This window comes from Apodemus sylvaticus, chromosome 7, assembly GCF_947179515.1.
Source record: "Apodemus sylvaticus chromosome 7, mApoSyl1.1, whole genome shotgun sequence".
Taxonomy (NCBI): domain Eukaryota; kingdom Metazoa; phylum Chordata; class Mammalia; order Rodentia; family Muridae; genus Apodemus; species Apodemus sylvaticus.
Genome location: NC_067478.1, coordinates 39,155,364 through 39,168,374, shown reverse-complemented (window position 1 = coordinate 39,168,374; position 13,011 = coordinate 39,155,364). Strand labels below are relative to the sequence as shown.

The 13,011-nt window shown below is 39.2% G+C and overlaps 1 pseudogene; it reads left to right on the top strand.

Annotated features, from left to right (window-relative positions):
* The first annotated feature begins 1,602 nt into the window (after window positions 1-1,602).
* Window positions 1,603-1,711, top strand: LOC127690417 (uncharacterized; annotated as a pseudogene).
* Window positions 1,712-13,011: the final 11,300 nt, after the last annotated feature.

Genomic DNA, 13,011 nt, shown 5'->3' with positions numbered 1-13,011 from the left:
TTTCCACTTCAAGGGGGGCCACAGATCGCTTTTGGAAAAATTTCCTTAAGATTGCCAAAACTGGGAATGCATTAACAGGTAGAGTTATGTCAGCTTCATGACAAACAAACAGAGGAAACTGTTAATGGTTGAGGGTTTGTACATATGATCATATTTCTTTTTAAGTAAGTCACTGTAATTAGAATGGTACTGCAGGAGTATCACTGAGTTTAGTGTACAATAATTATATATCAAGTGATGATGTAGATAAAGTCTACTATGTTCCACAAGATGTTGTAGGTAAATTAATTCAGGAGGGACAATAGAGAAAGAGGCACAACATAATTATTTATATTGATTTGATGCCAGATAGGCAGCATTCAAATCCAATTTAGAGCATCACTACACAGAGACATTCCTACAATCCCTCTGTGATTACACTGTTCTACCAGTAAACTTGACATTTCAAAATGACCCACAGGAACCTTGTTGGTGTACAAGATAGGTATATAATGTTAAATCAAAACAAAAAGTACACAACTGCACAAGTGCTCTGTGGTGCTGTGAAATGTGAGGATAGTTCCACTAGACAGGACAGACCAAATTCAGAGCAGAAACTGACTGTTTAGGACAGTGCCCATTGTTTGTTTGTTTTCTTTTCTTTTTTTTCTTTTTTCTCTTTTTTCTTTTTTTTGGCTATCCAGAATATTTTACAGCTTATGGAGAATATATTATATCACTTCAAGTGAGTTTGGAAGGTAAGAATACATTTCTTCTAGTTTTTTATCCCTGGGTTCTATATTAGTTATATCCATGATGCCCTGGCCAAATACCCTGACAGAAATAACCAACAAAAAAATAGATACTTTGCATTCGATTTCTGAGTCAATATATGAATTTCTAAGTTGTAGAAGGGCTCTGAACCAGTAAATAGATCATTTCTCCAGTGTCTTCAGCCTGTCAGCTTCCTTTCATCCAGTGATTCTGACCAAGTATACACACTGAGAGGCAACTCATGCTTGCATGTCTTCTGTGATGACTCAGACTCCAAGTCATTCTGAATCAAGTTGTCATTTGAGGAAAGTTGGCCAAACTTGTACAAACCCTCAACATGAATTGACGTGAGACATGGCTACACAGGGAATGAGTGTGCACGGGATTGCTTATTGTTTCCTCATCACATTTTTAAATGAAATAGTTTATTAATTCTTTGAGAACTCCATATAATGTATTTTGATCCTGTTCATTCCCACCCAATACCCCAAATCCTCCTGGCTGCATTCCTATGTCTAGACTTTTTACCAACTTCAGATGCTTTTCATTTTATCATAATAACCCACCAAGTTCAATTAGGGCTAATAATATATTCATGGGCATGTGTCTATCCTGGAATTTGATCAACCTACCAAGGACAAGACTAGTTTCTACAAATTCTCCTTCCATCAATAGTCCTCTTGGGGCCATTTTATTTATTATTATTATTAGCATTAGTAGTGTTATTATTAATTTATTATTATTATTATTATTATTATTATCTTTGCCCTTTCTATTGATGATGATGATGACAGTGATGAAAAGGGCTCTAGCCTAGTCTAGTTTAAAATTCACTATGAAAAAAAGAAGAGGGGGACATTGCAGATGTGACTGCTATGTCACATGTGTGTCAGTAGGTGGCAGAAGAGAGAAGCTATGTCTATACTTTTTTTTATTCGATATATTTTTTATTTACATTTCAAATGATTTCCCCTTTTCTAGACCCCCACTTTCCGAAAGTCCCATCAGCCCCCTTCCCTCCCCCCGTTTTCCCACCCAACCCTTCCCACTTCCCTGTTCTGGTTTTGCCCTATACTGCTACACTCGGTTTTGATCTATGAACATGTGAATGATTAGTAATCTAACATTTACTGAAAACAGTGAGCCTGAGAGGAGCATGAGTCTAGAGCCCAGCACCGATGCTCAGGCTCAGACAGACTCTGAGAACAGAGAACAAGCTAGAGACTAGCAGAACTCCTTGTGGGAAGGTGGGCCTGGGCAGGAGGGGGTTGGAGATAGATGACCTTCATATGTGGCCAATCAGGCAGAAGCAAGACTGTAATGACCACTAGGACACTGCCATGGAGTCTGGACAGGGAGTTAATCTGAGATGACCACCAGTCATGTACTGGGCAGGCTTGGGGAGGGCAGACCATGCTCAAGATGACCCCTGCCCAGTGCCATAATATACAAGTGGGACATACACTCCAGGGACCACTCCTGAGATGACTCTAGACACTCAGAGAAACTGGGCTCCACTAAGAGGAGCAAGTAAGTGGTGGGGAAATTGAATAGAAAGGGAAACAGAAGGCTGTGAGTACAAGGAAGAAAGGAACTGGAGACTCAAGGGTAGTCACGAACAGTGTGATGTGAGTAGTTGGTGATGCCACCTGGGAACATGGTGGGATCCTGGTCTGTGATGATGCATTGACCTGCATCATCAGAAATCTGGTACCACCAAAGGCCAGGCAAATGTCTCTGGTGTGGGCTACTGCATGGTGACATGTTGATGGCTAAAGGCTGAGTGAGCCAGTCCTGAGGACAGGAGCATTGGAGAGCTGGCTCTACTCACCTCCCATATAGTGGTTTAGATGAGGAAGAGATACACTCTGACCCTCTCCCTCCTTACCATCTATGGCAGGATGGAGATCTGGCCAAGTTGCCATGAAAGCAGGGGAGCTATCCCTGCCCTTCATTCCCTTCAGCATTTCAGAGAGCATATCCTGTGCCTTGCCTGGATAGCACAGTAGAGCTGCCCCTGCATGAGGGGCATGCAGGTAAGCCATCCAAGAAGATGTGAATACAGGAGAGCCATCCCAATTTTCTTATCTGCTGGGCTGTGGTGTAGAAAAAGGAGAGATGCCACCCTCCTCTCTCTGCTCCTCTGCCATTTATAGCAGGTGGGAGAGCTATCCCCAATCATGTCCCACACTAAATGCAACACTGGGAAGGGGGGTTTTTCACCCTGCCTGGGCAGCAGGATAGAACTAGCCCTAATTACAGGGGTTGCTAGAGAGCTGGCTCTGGGTGTGTGAAAGTGGGAGATCTGGTAATCTGGCCAACTTAGATACGTCAGGCCTCCCAGACTTTGAATTTGCTCAACCCAACGCCTACCCCATCGATCAACTGCTGGTTCTATAGATAAAAAACATCAGGAACTCCATGCCACAGGGCAACAACAGAGTATTCCAGAAGATATCCAGCATTAGAACCTCAGATAGAGCATCAGAAGCCAGGAGACTGTTCCAGATCAACAAGCCATTACAGGGAATATTTGTAAGCAAAGACGTATGGACAAAAGGGCATACAGTGGGACACAGTGTGATACACTACAGCTTCCACAGTACTTTTTCCATGTTGCGGGATTGTAGCAAGGGTGAAGGGTAGGTACAAGGAGAGGGGGAGATAAGTAGGATTGGGGTGTATGATGTGAAATTCACAAAGACCAATAGCAAAATTAAAAAGAAAAAAACAAGGATGATCTTGTACTAGACATTTCTGCAACCAAAACTCTAAATCAAGGATTGCAGATTGTGCAATCATGGGCACAACTGAAAGCCATGGTTTTGGATATGATAGGGACGAACTAATCCAATGATGCTACATGTTCTAACTCATAATAGATCCAATAAACACATCACCTCATTGGTGAAAGCCTGATTATGCAGACAAACACATGTGGACAAGAGGATGTCTGGTAACACGCTTCTCTGATGACTATGTAAAACCACTGAGATGACAATATGGAATTGTCCATATTGCTACAATGTTGAAATGTCCAAAAGGCAACATAGAATTTAACTACCCATGACAAAGGATCCTTGATGTTCAGAGTCTAGCTGTCTTTTAACTGTATATTGCTGGATGCTTATATAGGACCGCCACAAAGTCAAGGAAGACAGTATTGTGCTTTGAAGGGAAGAGGATCAGAAGCCCTTCTCATCCCTAATTAAGAAGTTATTGTTAGTTTATGGATTTGGTCTGAGAGAGTTACAGTTTTAATTGAAGAAATTGTTCCTAGAATGTCAACCTAAGCATCAGTGGATGTCCCTAAACATGTTTAGGATAAATTGGACCAGAAAGTTTTTTTATTGATATGAATTCAAGAAAAATTGAAAAGGGAGAGTGATTATGTGAACACAGTTATAAGGGATAAATATGACCAAACACATTGCATAAATTTATCAAAATTAATAAAATTATGTTAACAGCAAAATTCAAAATAAAATGAAATGCCTTTCTGGAATAATGATCCTGCAAAAAGCAAGCAAATGAAGACTGGAGTTCTTAGTGGACACTGTACCTAAACTGTGTGGCTCTTTGTGCCCAAGCTGATGTTATCTAGTGTGCAAAAGCTTTTCTCCAGATCTTACTGGAGTGGGACATGCTATGAGAAACCCAGTTGTTGGGGAATATCCACCCCTGCATTTTCAGGTACTGAATTTAATTTTCAGGCTCGGTCGCCTGAAAAGTGGCATGTGCTTCTTTACCATTCAGAGCTGTGAGTGTCTGCTGCCTTCTGATTGACACACTACCATGTACTCTGACCTCTGCCGCAGCCAGGATAGTGTGTGAGATCCCTATCAATTTGCCTTATGGCAGCCAGATGCCAGAAGATGTAACTTTTCCATAGAGATTATTGTGCCCTTGATGGGGTAAAAAGTGTCTCTTGAGAGGTACAGCTAAGGAGTCCCATAATTATCTCTATACTCTGATTCATTCATCTGTGAAGGAATATAAGTATATAGCCTGGCCTTACATGGCCCTAGTGAAGTTTGAACACATTTTTGTAGATGACTGTATTAGGATTTCTTAATTTATAACCTTTCTACTAGGATGTGGTTTGGATAATTGGGATCTTTTTCTTGGTAAAAAAGATTTAGATATGCCTTCATAAACAAAATCTCCTTTTAAGTAAAGGAATCACAGTTAAACACAGCAGCCATAGACACATGGCCATTATTTGTGACGTGGAATTTGTGCTTCCTGCAAAAAATGGAAAAATAACATCACCATCATCAACAACAACAAAAACATCACCAGTAAGCAGCCGAGATCACACTTGTCCATCACACAAAAAACAAATTATTACACCATTACCATCTAAAATATATCTTAGAGAGTTATTCCATAATACATACCAGATCTTTGATTTCTAGATGCTACCTGAAATTGAAAGGAAAGAAAATATTTTAAAGCTTAGATCATGTTGAGTATTGTCTGCTAAAGTCTTTGGTCCTTCCACTGACATATTCTAGTTGCAGTCAAGATGGAAAAGTGTAGTCAAGTGCAGACTGGTAATGGATCCATTATTCAGTGATGCAACAGAATATCTGGAGCTTTGTACTTCATGAAAAAGACAATTTCACACTTTTTGTTTTTTATTTTAATTTTTAATTTTTATTATATTCAACACAATATATATTCTTATACCAACAATAAAAATGATGGGCATATTATTAAATGAACATTAAAACATAATATCTTTTTTGTTTTGTTTTTAGTAGAGTTTAAAATCTTGGCTCTTACTATGGTAAAAACTCAAAGTAAAAACCATTTTTAGACTTTGAAGCTCATTGTAAAAAGGCTGTACTTCAATATCCTTCACGTCTCCAAAGGATTTTACTTCTATGGTAGCTGAGGCTAAGAGTGGACAGTTTCGCTGTACCAAGGAATGAATTTTAGGCACCATTATTTGAATACAGATTTCCTTCTTTGACCATAGTTAAAGCTATTTGACTTGAGTGACTGTCATCCCACAGGGAACAGGTTACATGCATTTAAGAAATGGTGCTTTCATGTATTTTTTTATGCTTCAAAGGCAGATCAGGCAAACCTGTTTGGTCTCTATGGAAGATTCCCTAACCTATATCACACACCACCTGTGAAAACTTGTATTTTTCATTAAGACGTTTTCTGTTTCTGTGGTCCATGGTAGGAATAATTTGAGTGTATACCCCGGTTGTTTGATGTGTTGAAAGAAAGCTCCAAGTGTCCAGTGTGTGCATATTCAATGTTCAGCTGGTGAGACCTTTAAAACATGAGAGGCTTTAAAATGTCATATACCTGATCAGAGTCATGATTTCATTGTGATCCCACTGAACCATAAGGGGACCATTGAGGTAAGTTTTCTGCCTGAGAGCAAGGAAAGGCCTTCTTACCATTTTCACTGGTGCTTTCTTCTTATGCACTGGTAAGGTTGCCCTGTCTGGACATTCAGGCACCCGGGGAACTTCTTCCGGATTCACTGGGGGACAAGAAGTGACTGTCAGCTCACATTATTGATTATTGTTTACACTGGGCTTTACTTGATGTGGGTGAAAGTGGATGAATTTAGTTCATGTAACTAAAGCTGATTAACAAGACGGTCCTGCTGCTGCTGGACTGTTTTCCCTTAAGGCAAACTAAACAGAGGGAAGACCTACAGACAAACTAGGATGTACCTGTTCATGTGGAAAAGGTCTGATTCAGATGTCATACTAAGATTCAACTGCCTTTCAAGTCATATTGTATCTGAGAAGGGTTCTGTTCAGTTCTCTCCCAGTGATCTTGTCAGTCTCATGAGCTTTGTGAGGGAGAAATATTTAGAGAACACAGAAAGACCTAGTATGCCCAGGACTGAGGATAGGGACATGGCTAGGGTTAGGGCACACTGTGTGGACAATGTGATCCAGTATGTAGCATCAACAATAAAGTAACAGGTAGAAGGGATGAGAGGACACCATGAAAATTACCAAACAGGAGGAAGTGGCTAAAGAAGGATAGGGGCAAGAAGTAATAAGAGAAGCAGGGCAGTGGTGGTGCACATCTTTAATCCCAGCACTTGGGAAGCAGAGGCAGGAAGATTTCTGAGTTAAAATCCAGACTAGTCTACAGAGTGAGTTCCACGACAGACCATGTTATACAGAGAAACCCTGTCTTGAAAAACCAAAATAAAAATTAAAGAAGAACAAGAAGAAGAAGAAGACGAAGAAGAAGAAGAAGAAGAAGAAGAAGAAGAAGAAGAAGAAGAAGAAGAAGAAGAAGAAGAAGAAGAAGAAGAAGAAGAAGAAGAAGAAGAAGAAGAAGAAGAAGAAGAAGAAGAAGAAGAAGAAGAAGAAGAAGAAGAAGAAGAAGAAGAAGAAGAAGAAGAAGAAGAAGAAGTAATAAAAGGGAAGCCTGAAAGGGGAGGGAGTTAGAAAGAGAATCCTGTATATCAAGCACACATGGTTCACAATCTAGTCAATAGAATGTGCGTTAACCCTATAAGCATCACTGAAATTTGGTGGCAAACCAATCTGTAGAATGAGAGAATCTAAGAGAAGCAGATATTCTTCTGAGGTATTTAGGCTATGAACCTACTGAAGAAGCTACAGAAAAGAATTTTGAGGAAAAAGACTTCTTAGATTAGAACCACATGTACACATAAGAGAAGAGATAGGTCAGACCATGCCAAGAGTGAGACATTCAAGTAGTGACAGCACACAAGACAGGCACATCCTCTGGTCATAGAGGTGCCTGGAGGGCTGACCCTCAGGAATCAATGTCCTTTGTCTTGAGGAACATAGGCACAAATTTAAGGGAACACTTGAATCCAGCCTGTGCATCTTGGAGGATGAACTGAGAATATCTCAAAAAGCACCAAAGATGGTCCCGAATACAGACATTTTCTCACCCATTAAATCACAGGGTCCAAGATAGATGTCAACCTCTGATCTTCCTTGACTCAATCACTTAGTGTGCTAATCAAAGTAAGGAGCATAGGCTGTTATAAGGTAAAGACATAATAAGGCCTTTATTTGTCAGGGCATTGCTAGTGTTGCATCGAGGTCACGCGAGAGAATCCTGATAGTTTTTTGACACTCTAACTTGTGGATGTCCTTTAAAGTATGACTAAATGATAAGATGACCAAGAAGATACTACTACAAAAAACAAACAAACAAGGAACTATGGGGACAGAATTAGTTTATTTTGCATCATCAGGACCACAGGAGAAGTGGCCATTTGAGAGCATAGGAGAAGGCTATCCACCAGCAGTGAGATTGCCTCTACCATAGAATGAAACTCCCAAATGACCATAATAATTTGTGAGCACTGTGATAATTAGTCTCAGTAGTCAGATGACAAGATCCAGATCCCCAAGCATGTCTGTGATACATTATCTTGAGGTGATAAGCTGTAGCAAACTGTGCCACTGTTGATGACATTGTTCTTTGGGCTGAGATCCATGACTGTACAAGAAGGTGAGCTGGACACAAGCACTCCACTTCTTTCCTTCAATCCATTGCATTGGATCTTTCACTGCCTGAAACCCTTACATCTAGAGCTCTCAGCAAATATTCACTCCATACTCAAGCTATTGTGGTGAGACAGATATTCCTGTTCACTACAGTCTGGGAAAGTACCTTGGATACAGCTTCCATGGGAAGCTACTAACCACAGTGGCAGGCTTGTCCATTTGGTACTAACTGACATAGACTTAAAAGTGTTAAATATAAAAAACTGCCTTCAAATGACAGAGCCACAAGCAAAGAATACACAAGCTGACAGGGATCACCATGATGCCTTTGAAAGAAAAGGAAAAAAAAACTCACAGAAACTTCTGGTCTCTCCTGCCATTTCCTTGTTTCTACTGCTCTTTCCCAATGTGTAACACACCACTCCAGAGACCCACTCCCAAGCCGTCAGAACAGAAATGCTGGGATCTAATCCCAAGTCTATCTTCATTTTTGACATTTTTGATAATTACAGAGTCAATCTTGAGACAGTTGACATTAAATCCTTTCACATTACAGATGTTTGGCAACAGGTGATAGAGAGGGTGGCTCACCGGTTCCTGCCTGCAGCAGGTGAAGTGACAGTGACAGACAGGACTGAGCTCACTTTTCCTCTCTTTCTCATTACTCAATGAGAACAAGCAGTGAGTCTAATTTCCATTTTTAAATTCTGTGGTTGAATTTCAACGAATAAAGTATGCAAATTAACAGTATCTGCATAAAAAGTGCTAATAATATATTCATAGTTTTACATGTATCATAACAGTATCCTCTACCACTATGAAACATGATCTATTCTTTTCATTTCCACAGTACCTTCTCTTTTATTTTGTGGTTTTTCTGTGCAAGTTTCATCTATGAAGTTAATTCCTTCAACATCTGTCAGGGGAAGAGTCCCCTTCTGACAGAGCTTTTTCAAGATATTGGATCCTGGGGATATATACAACAAAGACAATTATGTCAGCTTCATGGCAGAAAAACAGAGGATATCAGGAAAGGTTTTGGGTTTGTACATTCCACTTTGTGACCATTCTCCAGGCAGCAGCATCAGAGCTACAGTGGTATTTTTGGAAGATCACAGCAGCATACATTACACTTCATATCAATATGACAATGTTCAGAGAAGAGAACAATGTCTCTCTCATGTTGCTAAACAGCATCAAAATCCCTCTTAGAGCAACATAAACAAAAATTTATACAATCTTTCACTCCTGTGTGGTTTCATTAGGATGCTTAATATTTGATTCCCTATGAGACTTCATTGCAAAAATATAAGTGCAAAAGCATATATGAATACTATAGAGTGTAACTTATGTACTATATTTAATTCATATAAATGGTGTAATATGTAAAATATATTTTACTTATATATAGTGTAATATATAATATAATTCATGGATTCTCTCACTTCTGAGTTGTGTTTACTATGAAGTTATGCACTAAATACCCTATGGCTATTCTTACTAAAATGATATGGCGCCAGGCAGTGGTGGTGCATGCCTGTAATCCCAGCACTCTTGGAGACTGAGGCAGGCAGATTTCTGTGTTCAAGGCCAGCCCAGTCTACAGAGTGAGTTTTAGGACAGCCAGGGTTATGCAGAGAAACACTGTCTTGAAAAAACCAAATCCCTTCCCCCCCAAAAAAAAGATATGCATGTGCAAGTGGATAATGCTGTGTGGTGTATGTTAAAGAATGGAAGAGTCATCTACATATGAATGAATCTAGGTAAAATGAGGTTTCAGTTGGTTAAACACAGGCAACAGAGAATGTATTTATTCTTACTGTTTACCAAAGAAGCTGTAGGAGTGCCCTCATTAGTATAAATATGTAGTCTTACTATCAGAACTTCAACCTGACTGGTGACTCTCAGTGAGTTATTCACTTATCAGAAGACCACATTGAGATAATTTCTAAAAATGCTCAGTTTGAACGTTACTCAAAACCTAAGTGTCACATTATGGTTGGGCTGAATAGAAACTTCCTTTCAACCAGCCAAACCTGGACATGTCCTCATCATGAACTGACAAGAACAGCAGCCTGGTGCACTGGTAATATAATAAGCAGTGTGTGTTCACATCACTTTGTAGGAAACATCATCATTGACTATCTGCATGGCCTTTTTGAGTTCCTGCTTAGATATGGGTACTGACTCCAGGGCACTGAGTGTGCACCATACCTGGTCATGCCTCCCTCACCAGTCCTACCTTCTTGCCATATATTTAAAAATTGTTCTCAGGAAAGGTCTCTATTCTAGTCTAGCATGTAATTCACTCTACAGAAAAGAATGACCTTGATTTCTAAGAATGAACTTAGATTTCTCCTTCCTTCACTTTTCTAGGATAAGCATTAATAGGATTGAGCCATCCTGGGCACATTTTATGAAGATCTAGGATACAAATTTTTGGTCCTGGAAATGCTAAACATGTACTGAGACAACTGGGCTGAAGCTCCAGTCCATATGAATATAATAGCTTCCCTTAATCAAACTACAAATTACCAAAGCATTGAAACTGTAGTTGGACTATGCAGAAAACTCTTGAAATAATAAGTTATGTGGTTCATATATAAATGATGACATGATGAAAATATGTATCTACTCTATATTAACACTCAGAATTTGGACACTGACCACCACTCAGAGATAAAAACTCCTGGAGCATAGAGTTCTGACGTTTAAAGGTATATTCCCTTTGGGTGTGGCAGTATACTCCCTTAATAAATAACAGCACTCTATAGGCTCAGGCAGGTGGAGCGATGTGAGATCTGGGCCACAAAGAAGTTACACACACACGTCTCAAAAGTAAAACAAAATCCCTAAAATTCACTAAATTCCCTAAATAATAAGATAGCACTAACTAATATCTAAGTTGTGACTAGAATTTTTACTTGACCATGTACCTAAATTGTGTTGCCCTTTGTCCATGCTAATAGTGTCCACTACCTTCAGCCTTTCTGTAGACTTCATTACAATGAACCATGGGAAACCAAGTTGGGACACATCCATTCTACATTCCTGTTCCCCTCTACTGAAATTCATTTTTAGGTCCTGCCTCCTGAAAATAAGGATGTTTGCTTCTATGCCTTTCAAAACTGACTGTCTATTGCCTGGAAAATGACAAAATCTAGGACCTCTACCCACTCTAGCAGTCATGATAGTATCTGAGATCCTAATGGATTTGATATCTTACAGGAAGATCCTAAAAGCTATAACTTTTCCATAGGGATTGTACCCTGGTGAATGCAATGACCACAGATATATCCATAAGTTTTTAGATCACAGTGTTGCATCAGACAAAACTCAAGAGTGTTTACAACAATTCTTACCTTAGTAATTCCACAGTACTTACTCTGTCTGCCTTTTTTTAGAAGCCACCTGCAATTGAGAGGGGAAAAATACTTTATATTCCATAATCATGCAGGGTAATATATTCAAATGGTTTTGATTGATCCATTTATGTACTATAGTTGTAGCAAGAATGAAAAATTGCAGTTGATTGATGACTATATTAATGGATATGTTATTTGAGGTTGCAACAAATTATTTGGGGCTCTGTACTTGTGACAAAAACTAGTATCTTTCCTACGTTTTCTGATTCATATGTAGATCAAATAAACCTGTCTGGTCTCTAGATGGTCCCAAAATCTACACCACATATGAAAACTTTTAGTTTTCACTAATACATATTATATTTCTAGTGTCCATGGTTTAGAACTAATTTGAGTATATGACTCAAAGTTTCGTGCATTAGAAGCTGACTGTGTCTAGCATGTGGATGTTGAGTGTTCAGTTGGTTGGTCTTTAAAACACGAGGACTAGTGTAAAGTGGAGAAACCCACTTGAAAGGGATTAGTTTCATAAATACGGATATTTGTTGAACCACATTGTGTTGTATTGAATTGAGACCAAGTTAGTACAGTTCTTTCATTCCATCCTCTTCCTAAGTAACTGCTCTAATAATACCTATGATATATCTGACTATGTCATGACTCAAATGTGATACCTACTGAAACGTAAGGGAATCAGTAAGATAACGTTTCTACCTTAGAGAAATAAAAGCCCCTCTTACCTTAACCCTCCTCAGTGGTGACTTTTCCTCATCTTCTTCTGACCTTGCACTGTCCGCACATTTCGGTAACACTACAGGAACAGAGAGAATAACTGTCAGATGGTGGTACTGGACTTTACTTGATGCAGATAAAAGTGCATGGACTTAGTATATGTAATTAAATGTAATAAACAACATGGTTGGGATAAAGCTGGACGGTTTTCTAGGAAGGAAAATAGAGAAAAATAAAGGATTCAGAGAGAAATTGTGGGAAACAAAAAAAAGAAACTTGCCCCAAGTCCTGCCATGTTATTTCAGAACATAATGATTTTTCTTACCCACAGCTCCCATTATTCATCCTTTGTTCTCAAGAACATAATGGCTGTTTCTAACTACAGAATAACAAGTGGATTTGATTGGTGTGACTGGAAAACCTACATTCTGTATCAGTTTGCATAGGTCAACTTCATAAAGGAAAGCCTTTGTCCTTAAATCCTTATTGGTGGAAAAATGTAAGCCTTTATCCTTAAATCCTTATTGGAGGGAAAATGTAATGATAAAAAGGCACAGATGCTTCTTCTTTGGAAGCTTTAATACTCCAATATTTTGGCTCAAGGTCACAGTTTAGCTCCCATGTCTGTTCTGTGTCCCTGATTGATCAGTAGCAGCTTGATTGTAAATCAAATTTGTCATGTG